Here is a 14,230-nt window from a genome sequence, read left to right as displayed (position 1 = left end):
TTGGTACCAGGGATCTAACTCAGGACCTTGTACTTTCGAGGCAGGCACAGTGCCACTGAGCTAAATCCCCAGCCCTGATCTTTATCTTTACATGACCAAAAATCTATGTTCCTTACTCTTGCAAATTAGCAAATGTTTCTTTTTATAAAGAAGGAGATAGAATCTAATTTTATACCATTATAATTTGGGTTTACAGATCTATTTTCATTAGTTTGGAGTAAATAGATATTGTGAAAAGAGTCAGTATTTCACTCATGCTCCCACTAACTGTGCTTTATTTATCTAACTGTTTGCAAGAGATTGTTTCATCCCTCTTACAACTGCTATCAGATGCTTTGGAGTGGTACAGCACCACTCAGAGGACCTCTACACTGCTGAGATGTTTTGATGGTCACGATCACTTTGAGTTCAAACCTTAAATTTTACTGACAGTAGAAAAGCACAGATAATTTTATTTATTTTCTTTGTGCTTTTAAATTGAATTCAAAGTTTTAATTTTTTGATAATTCAGTATATTTAAGTATAATTATTAACAGAATTTAAAAAAATATTCTTGGATAATTCTAATTAAAAATCAAAAGCATGGATTTAAAAAAATTCAGTAATGCTAATTTTGAAGGTTTGATCAAATCTTTAAAAAATGTATAAAATCGAAAGTTACTTTATAAAAGTATCCATGCAGCCATGGGAAGTGCACTTGTATGGGAGAAAGTGGATGGCTCTGATCAGTTTTATAATTGTGTACGTAACTTTGTGGTTGATTATTCTGATCACTGCCATTTGGATAAAAGAACATTCTAAAGCTTTTATGTCCCCTTAAGAAGCACATCAAGAACAAATGAAAACAGAGTGTCTTTAACTGTTCTAAAACAATTCCATAAATGGTTACCGCTTTCTTTCAAAAGTTGGGAATCCTAGTAAACCCGTAACAGTCCTTTCCACGAGCTGCCTGCTGACTGTGTAATTCCGTGTCATGCAGCACAAAGCATGACCTAACACTGCGAGTGTTTGTGTGTGCTTACCACACAGAAGAATCAGAACCAGAAAGTCCAGTGTTAGCAGAGTGCTGGAGGTGGGGAGGCCAGACAGAATACAGGACGCACACATTTGTGTTTTTGACAGTCTCTAGTCTTTTAGTGTAAATATGTCCTAGGCAGTGTTACTCATTGTTTGTCTAAAGTTCAAACGTAACTGTGTATCCTGTATTTTTATTTGTTAGATCTGGCAACTGTAGCTGTAAGTGATTAGGTAGAATATAAGTAACAGTAAAGGAACCAGTTTTTCTAATGGAGCAGAATATTCCCCTAAAGTTCTTCCAGAATCATATAAAGACTGTCTTGATCTCCCAGCTGTTTCTTCCTAAAGTTAGGTATTTTGACTTGGAAATTTTTGAGGAACATGTAGATTTTTTGTCACATCTGGAGCTGGGACCTGGACCCAGGGACTCATCCTCAAATGCATGCTATCCTTGCCACCTCTCCTACACTGGTGCTTGTGTTCAGTCAAAGTCAAAGTAACCCTGATAGCTCACTCTTGTACCCCGTACTGTTTTAAAGTTTTGCATCATTAAAAGTCATCAAAAGACTTTTTTTATTTTAAGGACCTAGCTTAGTTAATACAGATACTTTTTTCTTCCTATAAAAGTAGGTATTTTGACTTGGAAATTTTTGAAGAATGTGTAGATTTTTTGTCCTATTTTAAGTGGTGTTCATTCATTTAATTGTTTTTGTTTGTGGCATGATTAATAGTGATTTTCTTTTAATTTTCTTGTTAAGACTGAATTTCTTGGTCAGTGTCATGAGTGTGGGAAGGAGCTGTGCTCTGTAGACACGCACTTGTGTCCCGCCAGCCCTGTCCTGTCTCTGTAGCCATCAGTCCTCCACCACTCTTCGCATGATGTGGGAGCTGTTTCTTCCCTGGGACTTTCAGTGGTTCCCTTTATGACTTCACCCCCATTAACAATCAGGACGTTGTTACGTATGCTCTCGTACAGTAATTCATGACCTGCATTCATTCATTTATAAAACATAGCTATGTAAAATTGAAGTCATAGAAAACCCTTAAAAATGGGATCTTTCAAATATAAAGATGAAAACATCTCTTCCTCCCTGGTTAAAAATGCACTCTTGAGAATGGTTGAAGTGACCTTGATTTTTAAAGGCATCTTTCCATCTTTTCTGATCAAATAGAAGCTTTCCTCATAGGAACAGCCAATAACACCAGTCTAGAATATTCAAGAGTACAGAAGTAGCTGGGCATGGTGATGCCTGCCTGTAATCCCCAGCCCTCTAGGAGGCTGAGGCAGGAGGATAAGAAGTTCCAGTCCAGGCTGAGTAACGTAGTGACATGGAAAGACTCCACCACAAAATAAAAAATAAAAAAGAGGTCCGGGAATGTAGCTCAGTGCCAGGGCCTCAAATTCAATCTCCACTACTGGAAAAAAAAAAAAAAAAAAAAAAAAAAAAAAAAAAAAAAAAAAAAAAAAAAAAAAAAAAAAAAAGTACAGAAGAAACACTTTAAGAAAATTAAACTGATAGGAGTGATATAGAAAGATGGCAAGAGTTTATTTAACATACTGATAGTTCACTTTAGAGATAAATGGATTATTTCAGTTCTGTAATCTACATTTTTTTTTTAATTTTGGAAGAAAAAACCCATTAAAAGAATCTAATGAGATCTCAGTGAAATGCATGAAAAAGTATCAGGTACAGTGATACATTTTTCATTTAAAATATTTATTATTGTTTTGATCTGTAGCTTCAAATATTCTTAAAATTTCTCGCAATGGTAATTATGTAACTGACCTTAAAGTCTTCTGAATTTTATATTAAAATGATGAAATTTGTAGGAAAACAACTAAGTGGGTACACTGAAGGCCATTTGAAAATTGTGATAAAATATAAATAACATAGAATTAATCACTTTAACTTTTTTCTTTTTTTTACAGTACTGGGGATGGAATACAGGGCCTTTTCACAGTCCTTTTTATTTTGAGACAGGTTCTTGTCTCTAAGTTGCCCGGACTGGACTTGAAGTTGTGACCTTCCTGCCTGAGTCTCTCAGGGTGTGGGATAATAGGTGTGCACCATCACATCTGGATCACCCTAACCATTTTAAGTGTGCATTAAGCACCACGCTGTCATTCAGCCAGTCCCATAGTACATCTCAGTGTATGTTATCGGTTCACGCTGAACCTCTGTACTCATTAAATTGCTCCACTTATTTTAATCATTCCAGATGGAACCTTTGCATAACTCACCTTATCTGCCAGCCTACCTCATCTCTGGCAAACAGTTTTCCACTTCTGTCTCTAAGGGTTTGTGAAGGTCATTTTTAGTGGTGCTAAAACCAGTTCCCACTATTAAATGGGCAGTATGATAGAGTGGGGAGATGAAACCGGAGTCACACCCTTTCTGCCACTTCCAGTTTGCAATCTGGGCCAAACTGTTCAAGTTTTTTGAGCCTCAGTTTTTCACCTTTGCCAAGGAACTAGAAAAATTTACTGTGCTACTGGTAGGGTGACGTGTGAAGCATGTGGCTGACAAGAGGCATTGAGTAAATGATGTTTTTTAAAATATAAAATATTCTCTGAATATAAGCCCATTTTTTCTGTTAGACAAATTTTTTCTGTAGGAGCCAGTGAACATGCTAGAGTTTAGCAGCAGGTCATTGTGAATTCAAATCTATTTCCCAGGTTGGTCTACAGTATGTTACAAATGAAAATTTTTTTACCTTGGAATGTAGAAATTGCATTTCATAAATTCAGGTTTAAACAGAAATGATTTTTTGTCTTGCTATTGCCAAAAGAAAACTAGTGATTTAACTTGTGAATTTAATTTTTGGCCAGTGTTTTTTTTAAAAAACGTTTTCTAATTTTCCCATAAAAACTAGCCTATTTTATGTTTACATATGTTCGTGTTTTTTCATCAGACTCAGTGTTACTTCCATCCTAGAATATAAAGAAGAAATTTGACTTAAGTTTGCCTAATTTTTCTTGGCTGTGGTTGAGGTTTTCTGCATTCTAGGAATCAAGAGGTATGTTAAGCCACCAAATAAACAAGTTGAGAAAATTAGTCACATTCTTAGGTTGACTTTCATATTTAACTATTTTGACAGGATTTATTGAGCACTTTCTTATAGTCAGGTGTTAGGAATTAGTTTCTGTGAGGGGTTTGAAAGCGGCCATACCATGGTCTCTTTCCTGCAGGAATTCCGGCCCTTTGGTGCAGAGCTCACCTGTGCTTGAGATATAAGGTTGTGGCCCTTCATGCGCCCAGGCAGGAGTTTCCAGAGCCTAGCGCTGAGTTCGGCTGTGGCTGTGCTGTGTCTGACCTAAGGATGGGACAGACACATTTAAATGAGGCCTGGAGTCTTGGGGCAGAAGACAGGAGTGCTATTGAACATAAAAGGTACTGTGCACAGACAGTGATGAGGAAAAGCAGAGAGATGGCACCACATACAACTCTCACTCCTTAAATAATAACTGTATTTTAAGTGTTTGAGAAAGTGGCCAAGTATAGTGATGGTTCTCAGCCGCCACGTCTTTCTGTATTCTGTACCCATTCAGCTATGTTCTCAAAATCACTGGGTTCTAGGGGCCAGGGATTTATCACAGTGTTTCTGCCACCTGCCTCATAAGCACAAAGACCTGAGCTCGATCCCTGGTACCCCCCACCCCCACAAAAAAAATCACTAGGTTTCCTAAAGCTAGAAGGGCAATAGGACTATACTGGGACTGTGTATTAGTCACCTTTAAGTCTCTGGGGCAAAATTCCCAATCCTGCAACTTAAAGTAGAGGTTTATTTTGACTCATGGTTTCAAAGAGTCCTTCTGTGGCCCAGTCCATGTCTCCGAGGTAGGAAGGGCATGGTGGAGGGGAAGCAGAGAGCGAGAATGGAGGAGCCAGGGACTAGAACACACCCTTCCTGGTCACACCCCTGTGACCACCTCCACCCAGACCCCAACTCCAAACAGTACATTCAGCTGTGAGCTTATCAGTGGACTAACCCACTGAAAAGCGCAGCACCCCCATGATCCAGTAACCCCAAAACCTTGCTTCTAGCTACATGAGACTTTGGAGGGGCATTCAGATCTAAGCCATAACATCAACTTGTCAAGCTCGGTCAACTTCAGGCCACGCATCTTCACCACTTCCTTCAGATGGACGGATGCCAAGGACCCAGCTTGGCTGTACTAAGGGTGGAAATTGACCGGGGCACAGAGAGCCAAGACTGGGAGGGCCTGGTGGAAAGCAGCTCAGTGTCTGCACGATGAGCCACTGGATGAACTGAGTGGGTGGCTGGTCAAATACACAGAGAGTAACTGTGCTAGGCAAAATTAGGTTTCTGGAAAAGTGGTCAGACTTTATTGCAAAAGCCATGGCAGTCCTTAATTATCAGGACTCATTTGGTCTACTGAAAGTGGAGGAAGATACACACCTAGTCAGAATATCAAGTCACTTACATCACCAGGGAAGGAAAACCGTGGCCGTATTTCTGTTCCAAAGTGCTCCTTTTTCCAAGTACATTTTTCAAACACGGCTGTAACACTTGTTTATTTTTAAGAACAGAGATCATTCATAAATTGAGTTTAGCTGTTTCCTAATTTTGTATTTGTATGTGATGCATAAGGTTTCTTTCCTCCATAGTGGAAATTGACAGGTTGAGTTAAAGATGACAGTACCTAGCATCCACCCTGGGTATGACAGAGACAGCGGGGTTCTGAAGAAGCCCACACCGAGCCGTGAATTCTTTTGGGTTCCGCTGATCCAGGTGATGCAAGCCAGTCCTATCTCAAGAGGCTGGTGCGACCTTCTGCCCCTTACTTTCCTCACTTAAATAGGAGGGTCCACGACAGTCTGCTTTTGTTTCCTCCAAAAAAGTTACATAAACCCGCCAATCAACTAAGCAATCATCAGACATCTAGTAATTTTCATTGTTAATATTTACATTTTACTTTATGGTAGCTGAAAAATGTAGAGTGGTTATTTCCTTAGTTTCAGTGTTAGAGGAGGAGAAAGCTGGGATTTTCAAGAAACATGACTTTCTGACTTGAAAAGCATTGGATCACAAAGAGCAGGCAACCTACTTTCAGTTTCTTTTAGCAAAAAAGTCCTGGATTGAAAAAGTCTTAAAGGCCGTCCATGTATGCTGGGTCCTTCTGCACATTAGGATACAAGCTTGGGAACACTGCTCCAAGGAAGCACAAACATGGGTGTCAGACCAGTGCTGGATTTGAGGGGTGAGCGCAACTGGGATGCCACAGTGCCAGTCCTGCTCTCCAGGGCGGGGCAGCCAAGGGAGGAGCTGCCTAGTCCTACCTGGGTTGTCGAGGGTACGAGTCAGGGATGGCCACCATGCTGACACATGGTAGGCCCAGTGGTTCCAGGCTGACCGAGTCGTGTGATTTTCTTCCTGATTCACTGCAAGAGGCCAATTTGACCATTCTCTCAGGAACCTATTTTATTTTGAAAACATAGCAACGAGTGAAACTGTACAGACAAACCCCTCACTGTGCACATTTCATTAGAAGAGCATGTGAGGAGAAAGGCACTTCAGGTTGTACCCTCTCTATTTAGTTTTTGAGTCCCTACTGTTGTTGTTAACAGTTATACAGAAGAACTTAATACCACATTATTTCTTCTTACATCAAGGATGGAAAAGCAGTTTTCTCAATTCTACTTAAAACCTTAAAAAGAAAAGCATTTCACAAGACTTACTATTTGCTATCTCCCTGTCAACTGTGTACAGAGTGGTTTTATAAAAACTTTGAAAACACTCTTTAGAAATAGTCCAGACCCCCAGTTCATGTCAAATTTATACTCTTAAATAATAATTCTAAGAAGCCATTTTAATCTTCAGTGCAAGAAAACAGTGTTTGATGGAATAAAACATAGTTCAAAGAAACAGGTTTTATTTATTTTTATTTCTCCAGGGAGTCCTTAGAGCCAGATAGACTATTCAGGAAAATTACCCATACATTATTTTCTTAAAGACAACATGAGTATGTTCCAAAGCCGTCTTTATATTTCTGTTGTGGTTTTAACCTTGGGAGACCACAACTAGAAATACCCATTAGAGATGAATTTTAGGAAAATAAATGTAAACAGAAATTCAGGCTGAATTTGTTTTTCTTCTCTACACGAACTGTTTAAGCCTGGCAGTGGAAGGCTGCTCCCTGTGTACAGAGTATTAAGGCAGAGAGTACAAGGTCATCTCTGAAAACAAGGCTCTGGGTTTGCAAGGAAAGAATGTGTCTTAAGAAGGATAAGTGAAATAGTTGGCTGGAGGGGAAGGGAAATTTCCTTATTTCACCTTGAAACTCGGCAGCATTTCTGAAGCAGGGCCTGAAAAAGCGTGGAGGACACTTGCTTCCCCGTCTCTGACAGCTCTCTTGCACCCAGACTACTTTCCCCACATCTGCCAGTCAGGGACTTCATCATCAGAGGCTTTGTAAAGCTGTCTTGATCTAAGTACAAATAGCACTCCCTTTGGCGAGGCAGTAATTTCGGTGCTGTCAGTTTTCAAGATCTGTCTACACAAGCCACAGGTGACTTGAGAAGCTCGTCTGGATCTGAGTGTTTTCATGCACCTGTTCACTCACCTCAGAAGCCCACCCTGTCAGGCTGCCTGGCTTTAGGTGCTTTGGGAAGACAGGTGTGAAAGGTTTGGGCTCATCTGTTTTATTTCACCCAAGTCTTGAGGAAAGGGCAGATCCTACTCTAAGCACTACCCTTGGTAGTGACAAGGAGGATGACTAAACTCCCCTAAGGTATGTGCCCAGGAAGGAAGGACAGGACAGAGGCCATGTCCTGGCTGTGTGGCTTTTAAGGTGTGTGGTCCAGTGATCATCATAGGTGGAACCAAGGGTCCAGAATGTGCTGCCTTCCTTCTAGAACCATTTGCTCAATTTTATAAGCTGGGAGAGATGTTATGCTTCTTTACCACGTGAATAAACAGATGTGATAAACTTTTTTGGGGAAATAATGGAATAAGCTGCCCTTTATTGCCACAGAAATAGATTTCAAAGTTTGATTAAAATAAGAAATAAACTTTATAAAGTAGTTAAATGTCAGAATCTCAGGAATAACATTGTATAAAGGAATAGATTTTTTTTTTTTAGAACAGCTTTAGGCTTACTGAAAATGTGAGGAGGAAGTGCACATTCACTGTATCCTCACTGGCCCCTTTCCCAGTTTCCCTTATAATTAGTGTCTTACATTGATGTGGCGTGTTTGTAATAATTGATGAACCTATATCCATACGTTATTTGAAGTCCATAGTCTACACTGAAGTTCACTCTGTTTTTGTTGTTATAGTTGTTTGGAGACAGGGTCTCGCTGTGTAGTTCAGGCTGGCCTTGAACTCCCAGTGATCCTCTTGCCTTGCTTCCTGAGCTGGGATTATGGGTGCTCACTGTCATGCCCAGCTGAGGTTCACTCTTACTGTTGTCCATTCTGTGGGTTTGGACAAACGTATAAAGACACGTATCTAGCATCATGCTGAAATAGTTGCACTTCCCTGAAAGTCCCTTGTGCTTTGCCTATCTTTTTCTTTCCTTCCTCCAAACCTCTTGTCACTGCTTTTTTTTTTAATGTCTACAGTTTTGCCTTTTTCCAGAATGACATGTAGTTTTCAAACTGCCTTCTTTCACTTGGAAATTTGCATTTAATATTCCTCCATGTCTTTTTGTGGCATAATAGTTCATTCATCTCTTTTTATCATAGAATAATATCCCGTTAGGTAGATGTACTACAGGTTGTTTGTCCACTATATGCTGAAAGACATCTTGGATACTTCTGCATGAAGAAAACCAGTATAAACCATGTGTGGACACAGTTTTTAACTCATTTGGGTAAATACCAAGGAGCTTAGCTGCTGGATCAAATGGTAAGGACATATTTAGTTTGTAAGAAACTTTAAGGATAACTTTTCCTCTAAATTCTTGTTGATTTGAAGGAAAAACGAGAGCAGACATGGTGTTGCTTTCGAGAATCATGAGCTTTGCGATCGGCTGGGAAGATGGTGTGTTGCTGAGTGCACTGGCTCAGCCCTGTGGGGGCCCATGGGACAGCGTCCTCTTCCCCCAGGCAGCAACTGCCTAGAATGCTAAGCCACGTGTTGTGAGAACAGTGTGGGGAGAGTGAACCTTATTAAACCTAGGAGGCACTGTGTGGCTGCATGGGAGCTGAGACTACCCTAGGAAACTCTTGTTCACTTGTTTTTTTTTTTTTGAGACAGGGTCTCACTTTGTAGTTCAGGCTGGCCCTGAACTCATTATGTAGCTCAGGTTGGCCTCGAACTTGCAGCAGTCCTCCTGCCTCTGCCTCCCAAGTGTTGGGATTACAGACGTGTGCCATTTAAAAAAATTTCTTTTTTATTTTGAGACGGGGTCTCAGTGTGTAATGCAGGCTGGCCTGGAACTCATGGTGATCTTCCTGCCTCAGCCTCCCAAATGCTGGGATTGTAGGCATGTGTCACTGTGCCCGGTGACTTTTGTTGGTTAACAACGTAGCTAAATCTCCCCAACATCTTCACCTTTTTCTTTTATTTTTCTTCAGTCTTTTCCCTGTAACTATAGCCTACCTGTCTCCTTAATGCATCTCCAGTGGTCATTTTTAACTCCTCCTCATCCGGTGTCTGTCTCAGCCCTCACAGTTACCATTGGATCAGCCTTCACATTAATGGCCTACATGTGTCCGGTCTTCTTGACATTACGAAAACTGTCCACGTTCCAGCTCAGCACCTCTGCACACTGTCTCTCCAGGAAGTTCGTAGTCTGTGGAAACTGAAGTTCCAGCTGAATTACAAGCTGTGGGTCCCTCGCATCTGTCCACCCTCCCTCACTGTTGATGGCCCCGCTTTCTCAGGGCCTCTGTCTTCTTCCAGTCCATTAGGTCTTCTGTCCTCCCCATTCCCATCCCAGACCACAAGGAAGCTGTCGCCTGCACCTGAGATCCTTGTCCTCATCCCGTCTCTGCCTCGCCGGCTCTGCCAGGCTCTTTCTCTACTCTAGTTCTCGCTCTTGATGGGGAAAGGTGTAAACGGAGTCTTTCCATTTCCCACACACATACATGTACACGTGTGTGCACACACAGGTGATAGTCAACACTGAGCTTTGTGTGCTAAACAGGAATGGAATGGAAACAGGAGTGCAGCCAAATGTGTTCATCCTAGCATTCAGGGCGCTCTGTGATTTCGCTTTAATGTAAACCTCTGTGTTCATATCCCATTTCTCCCTGCAGGCTTCTCTCCTCCAGCCAGGCTGTACTTCTTCCTTTTCCCACATTAGCCTATCTATCCGTGTGTGTTACCTGAGGGGTGGGGACAGATCCCACCGTATGTGACGGTTCTGATGCATTGGTCGTGTCCTGGGAGGTCTGTTGGGCACGGCCTCTGAGTGGAGCGTCGGGATGAGCTCAGCTCCCGCAGCCTCTGGGCCGTGGGGCCCCGGGGACTGGGAAGGGACTGTCTGCCAGCCGGGCGTGGTCAGGCTTTTGCCACACGCTTCTCTTCCAGCTGTGCCTTCTGCTCAAGTGGGTTTTCCGCCTTCCTCAAAGCTCAGGTCAGTTGCTAAATAAAGTGAACTTGTTGTTGTTGTTCCACAGGTCTCCTTTCTGAAGACTACCGTACCACCCTGCCCAGAGATGGTGTGGTGTGGGTGTGTGTGCTGCTTTTCTTAGGATGTAAAGTATTCCTAAAGGTTTACATACAGGCTGTTCTCAGTTCGCCAATATTGCTGTGCATGGTATCATATCGATAGTACGAGCAGATGTTCACTAAATATTTGTTAGGTCAATTAAAGAGAAAGTTAATGTTTTCTTCTCCATTCCATTAGATTAATAGTTTATCCCCTAAGGATGGAAAAGAAATCTTCTGATACCAACTTTCATATGGTGCTGTCCTTTGAGGGATGAGCTCAGACTAGGCTTTTGAGAATTAGGAGCCTAGGAGGCTAATGGTAGGGATCAGATTTGGAGGGCGGAAGTGGACCGCGCCGAGCCAGAGGGCTGGTTGTGATGGAAGCACACAGAAGGCCACAGAGAGAATCCCGACAGAGACGGAGCTCCCTGTGTGCGGCTGCGTGGTACAGGGTGGGTGCGCTGGGCGAGGTGAAGGCCAAGATGACAGCGCAGGGACGTCCCTCCCACCCGGCCTTTCCTCCTTCCTGACTTCTGGTGCTGTGAGCGAGCCAGTCTGGACCTGGTTCTGACTTTGGTGTCATGGCATCACGTCAGTTGCATTCTTTTATCTGTCCTCTGTCCCTCAGCACAATATTTATGAGCTGGACCCATGAATATTTCTTTGAGTAAATATCCCATATTGTGCATTTTAAACAATCCACTAACACTGTGTCTGGAGCTGGAAAGACTTAAGTATAAAAATGTCTAAGATTATGTTTTTTTTGTGTGTGTGTTGTTCAACCAGGTCATCATTTCCATTAATTTAATCGACTCCATGGAAATTATGCAAAGGATTTTTAATATAAGCTCTAAGACCTTAGGATAAAACTAAAGTTACTAAATACAATGATTTCAGAACAGAAGTCCTTTGGAAAGGCTTTTCAGATAAATATTGTCTGGACTCCCAGTTTGTTGTGAGTAAGCCTTCTGTGCTGTTCACATGGCTTCTTATATGGTATTTGTTAAAATAATCGAGAGCTCTGGGGTTCAGCAGCCCACTCCAGGTCCCCTAGGATGTCCTTTAGACATTGTGAACTGTGGTTCATTCAGAAGAGCAGAACCAGTGACACAGATTTCCTGTTAGTACAAGGTGTCAGGATCAGACAGCGCCGGCTTGTCAGTGTCCTGTCACTGTCACGGAATGCCCGACACAGACTGCTCTCGAAGCGAAGAGAAGCTTATCTTGGCTCATGGTTCTGGAAGTTCAAGTCTGATATTGTTGGTGAGCTCCAAGATCCCTTGTGAGGAAGCACCCTTAGAGACCCAGGGACCCCTGTTAGGGCCATCTCTTCAGGGTTCACATCTTCTCAGTACTGCTGCCCTGGGGACTGAGACTTCACATATGAACCTTTAGGGACCACTTAATTTATCCCCAAGCCGTAGCAAGCATATTCTGTTACATTCATCTCAAGGCAGATGCTATGGCATTTTGATGCTATCTACGTTGGTGCTGTGTGTTTAGGCTGTGGTAGGTAATAAGCTGTCAACCTTAGCACTGGTTTTCAGATATGAATCAGTGAATATTTTTAGAACATCAGTAAGATTTACAAAATCATGATGTAGGAAAGAAAGTGGCACAAGAGCTCCAGAGGCCCACCTTTGAGGACCAGTGTATACTTTATTCAGGAGAACGATAAACCAAAGTTTGCAAGATAACGTAAATGCTTTACACAAGTTTGCTAAGTGTGTTGGTTGGGGAAGGGTAGGAGAAAAGGCCAGAGAGCTAAGGAAGGGAAGGGAGATAGCAGCTTTAAGCCAGACTTTGAAACTATGAGAAATGAGATAAATGAACAAAGGAAGTGGTTTTGGACACGAAGGGGTGGAAGCCTTTTGCATGGAAGAGCAAGTAAGGGAGCCTGGCGAGAAAAGACAGATTCGCTGGTGTGGAAGGGAGGGAATGAGGATGTGGTCGGCCTTTTCTTGGAAATTTCAATTAGTATTCTAGGCAACAGGATGCCGAAGCAGAACTTCTCAGTTGTTTACAACCCAGATCTCCAGTGATCCATGCATACCCATGTTTATAGTAGCACAACGTGTAATAGCTAAAGCTTGGAAATGAACTGTGTGTCCATCAACAGATGAATGGATAAAGAAAACGTGGTATTTATGCACAGTGCAGTAATACTCTACAATAAAGAAAGATAAATGTGAGTGATTTATAGGAAAATGAATGCACCTTGAGACCATAATGTTAAACAAAATGAACCAGATGCTGGTTAAATAGTGCATAGTTTCTCTTCTACGAGAATTTAGACAACAGAGAGGGTACCTGGAAGTGTCTGAGATCGGGCAGGGAGGGATCTGGGCCCCTTATTTGCATACCCAGCATTCACAGCAAGCCTTCCAGAAGATCCTTTCGGCCCTCACCCTTATTGAAAGAGGCCTGTAATAAGTAGCACTTTCCAGGCCCTGCTTGGGTTTTGGTCTGGGAGGGCTCCCACTTGTGTACTGGACTCTTGTGCTATAGCACAGGACCTATAAAAAATACTTGCTTTGATGTTCTTGTAAAAAAGAAAAAAAGAGCAAAATAAAAGTCAGATGGTAGGAAACAGGGAGGTAGATCCTTTGCAGATGGGAAGGGGACCTAGAGGTGGAGGGAGAAGAAGGGAAAGGGAGAAAGAAGGACTATGCACAACAAAAAATATTGTACACTTCATTTCTAAAAAAATTAACCAATACCCCTCATTTCCTTTAGATAAACATCTGTCATTACTGTTCATCCTTAAATTCTGAGTACCACTCCCCCATAATATATAGGCGATGATGTTTTCTGCCTCTCCATCAAGGGTGGCTTTTTCGTGTAGCATTTGAAGGATTATGAGTCTATGTGGCACTTTTTTGTGATTTAGTATTACTATTTTGTCTTTTTGAGGCAGGGTCTCACTATGTAGCATAGGCTGGCCTCCAACTCTCTGTGATCTTCTTGCTTCAGCCTCGTGAATGCTGGAATTATAGGAGTGCAGCACCACGCCTGGCTCTCTGCATGGCCCTTGGAACAGGAATTAAAAGATTAGTTAAGAAGAGGAAACAATCAGGACTGGACAGTTAGATTTATAAATGATTTATACACAAATCATAATTATGAAGACAAGTTATGTTTTAAGTGGCTCTGTGTAGACTAGGGAATGGCTGATTAAAAGTTCAGGGAAAACTCTTGATAGTGGGAAAGGAGCTGGTATTTGAGTTTCTTCCTGAATATTGGGATGACCAGAAGTGTAGTTTTTTTAGAATAACTTTTATTGTGTATATTTGAGGTTTGCAACATGATGCTATGTAAAGTGGTTGCTGAAATGAAGCAAATTAACATTGTATGTTGTCTCATGTTGTTATATTGAGTCAAGAGTAGCTACCATGCACTTATTTAACAATGGACTAGGTTCTTATTCAGCCTTTTGTCACCCTCTGGGTGGACCTGGGAGATGTTGTGCCAGTGACCTAAGCCAGGCCCAGATCTACCTGATCTCACTTACAGGCGTGGGAAAAAGACCTCAGACTCAGAGATAAAGAATGAAACAGTGATTACCATAGGGGTGGAGGCGGGGGTGGGA

General features: G+C 41.9%; 1 protein-coding gene across 3 annotated transcripts in view; it reads left to right on the top strand.

The window, feature by feature from the left end:
• Plcl1 (phospholipase C like 1 (inactive)) overlaps positions 1-14,230 on the top strand; it is a 271,071-nt gene that overhangs the window by 24,527 nt on the left and 232,314 nt on the right. The window contains exon 1 of one of the 3 annotated variants that reach the window (XM_010631978.3): positions 10,517-10,564. The exons of the other annotated variants lie outside the window; for them this stretch is intronic. The gene's annotated coding sequence lies outside the window, so the exon portion shown is untranslated. Of the gene's footprint in view, positions 1-10,516; positions 10,565-14,230 lie in introns of those variants that run through there. 3 annotated transcript variants of the gene reach the window in all.

This window comes from Fukomys damarensis, unplaced genomic scaffold (assembly GCF_012274545.1).
Source record: "Fukomys damarensis isolate Sample0158 unplaced genomic scaffold, DMR_v1.0_HiC HiC_scaffold_26, whole genome shotgun sequence".
NCBI lineage: Eukaryota > Metazoa > Chordata > Mammalia > Rodentia > Bathyergidae > Fukomys > Fukomys damarensis.
This window is presented reverse-complemented; position numbering and strand designations above follow the sequence as displayed.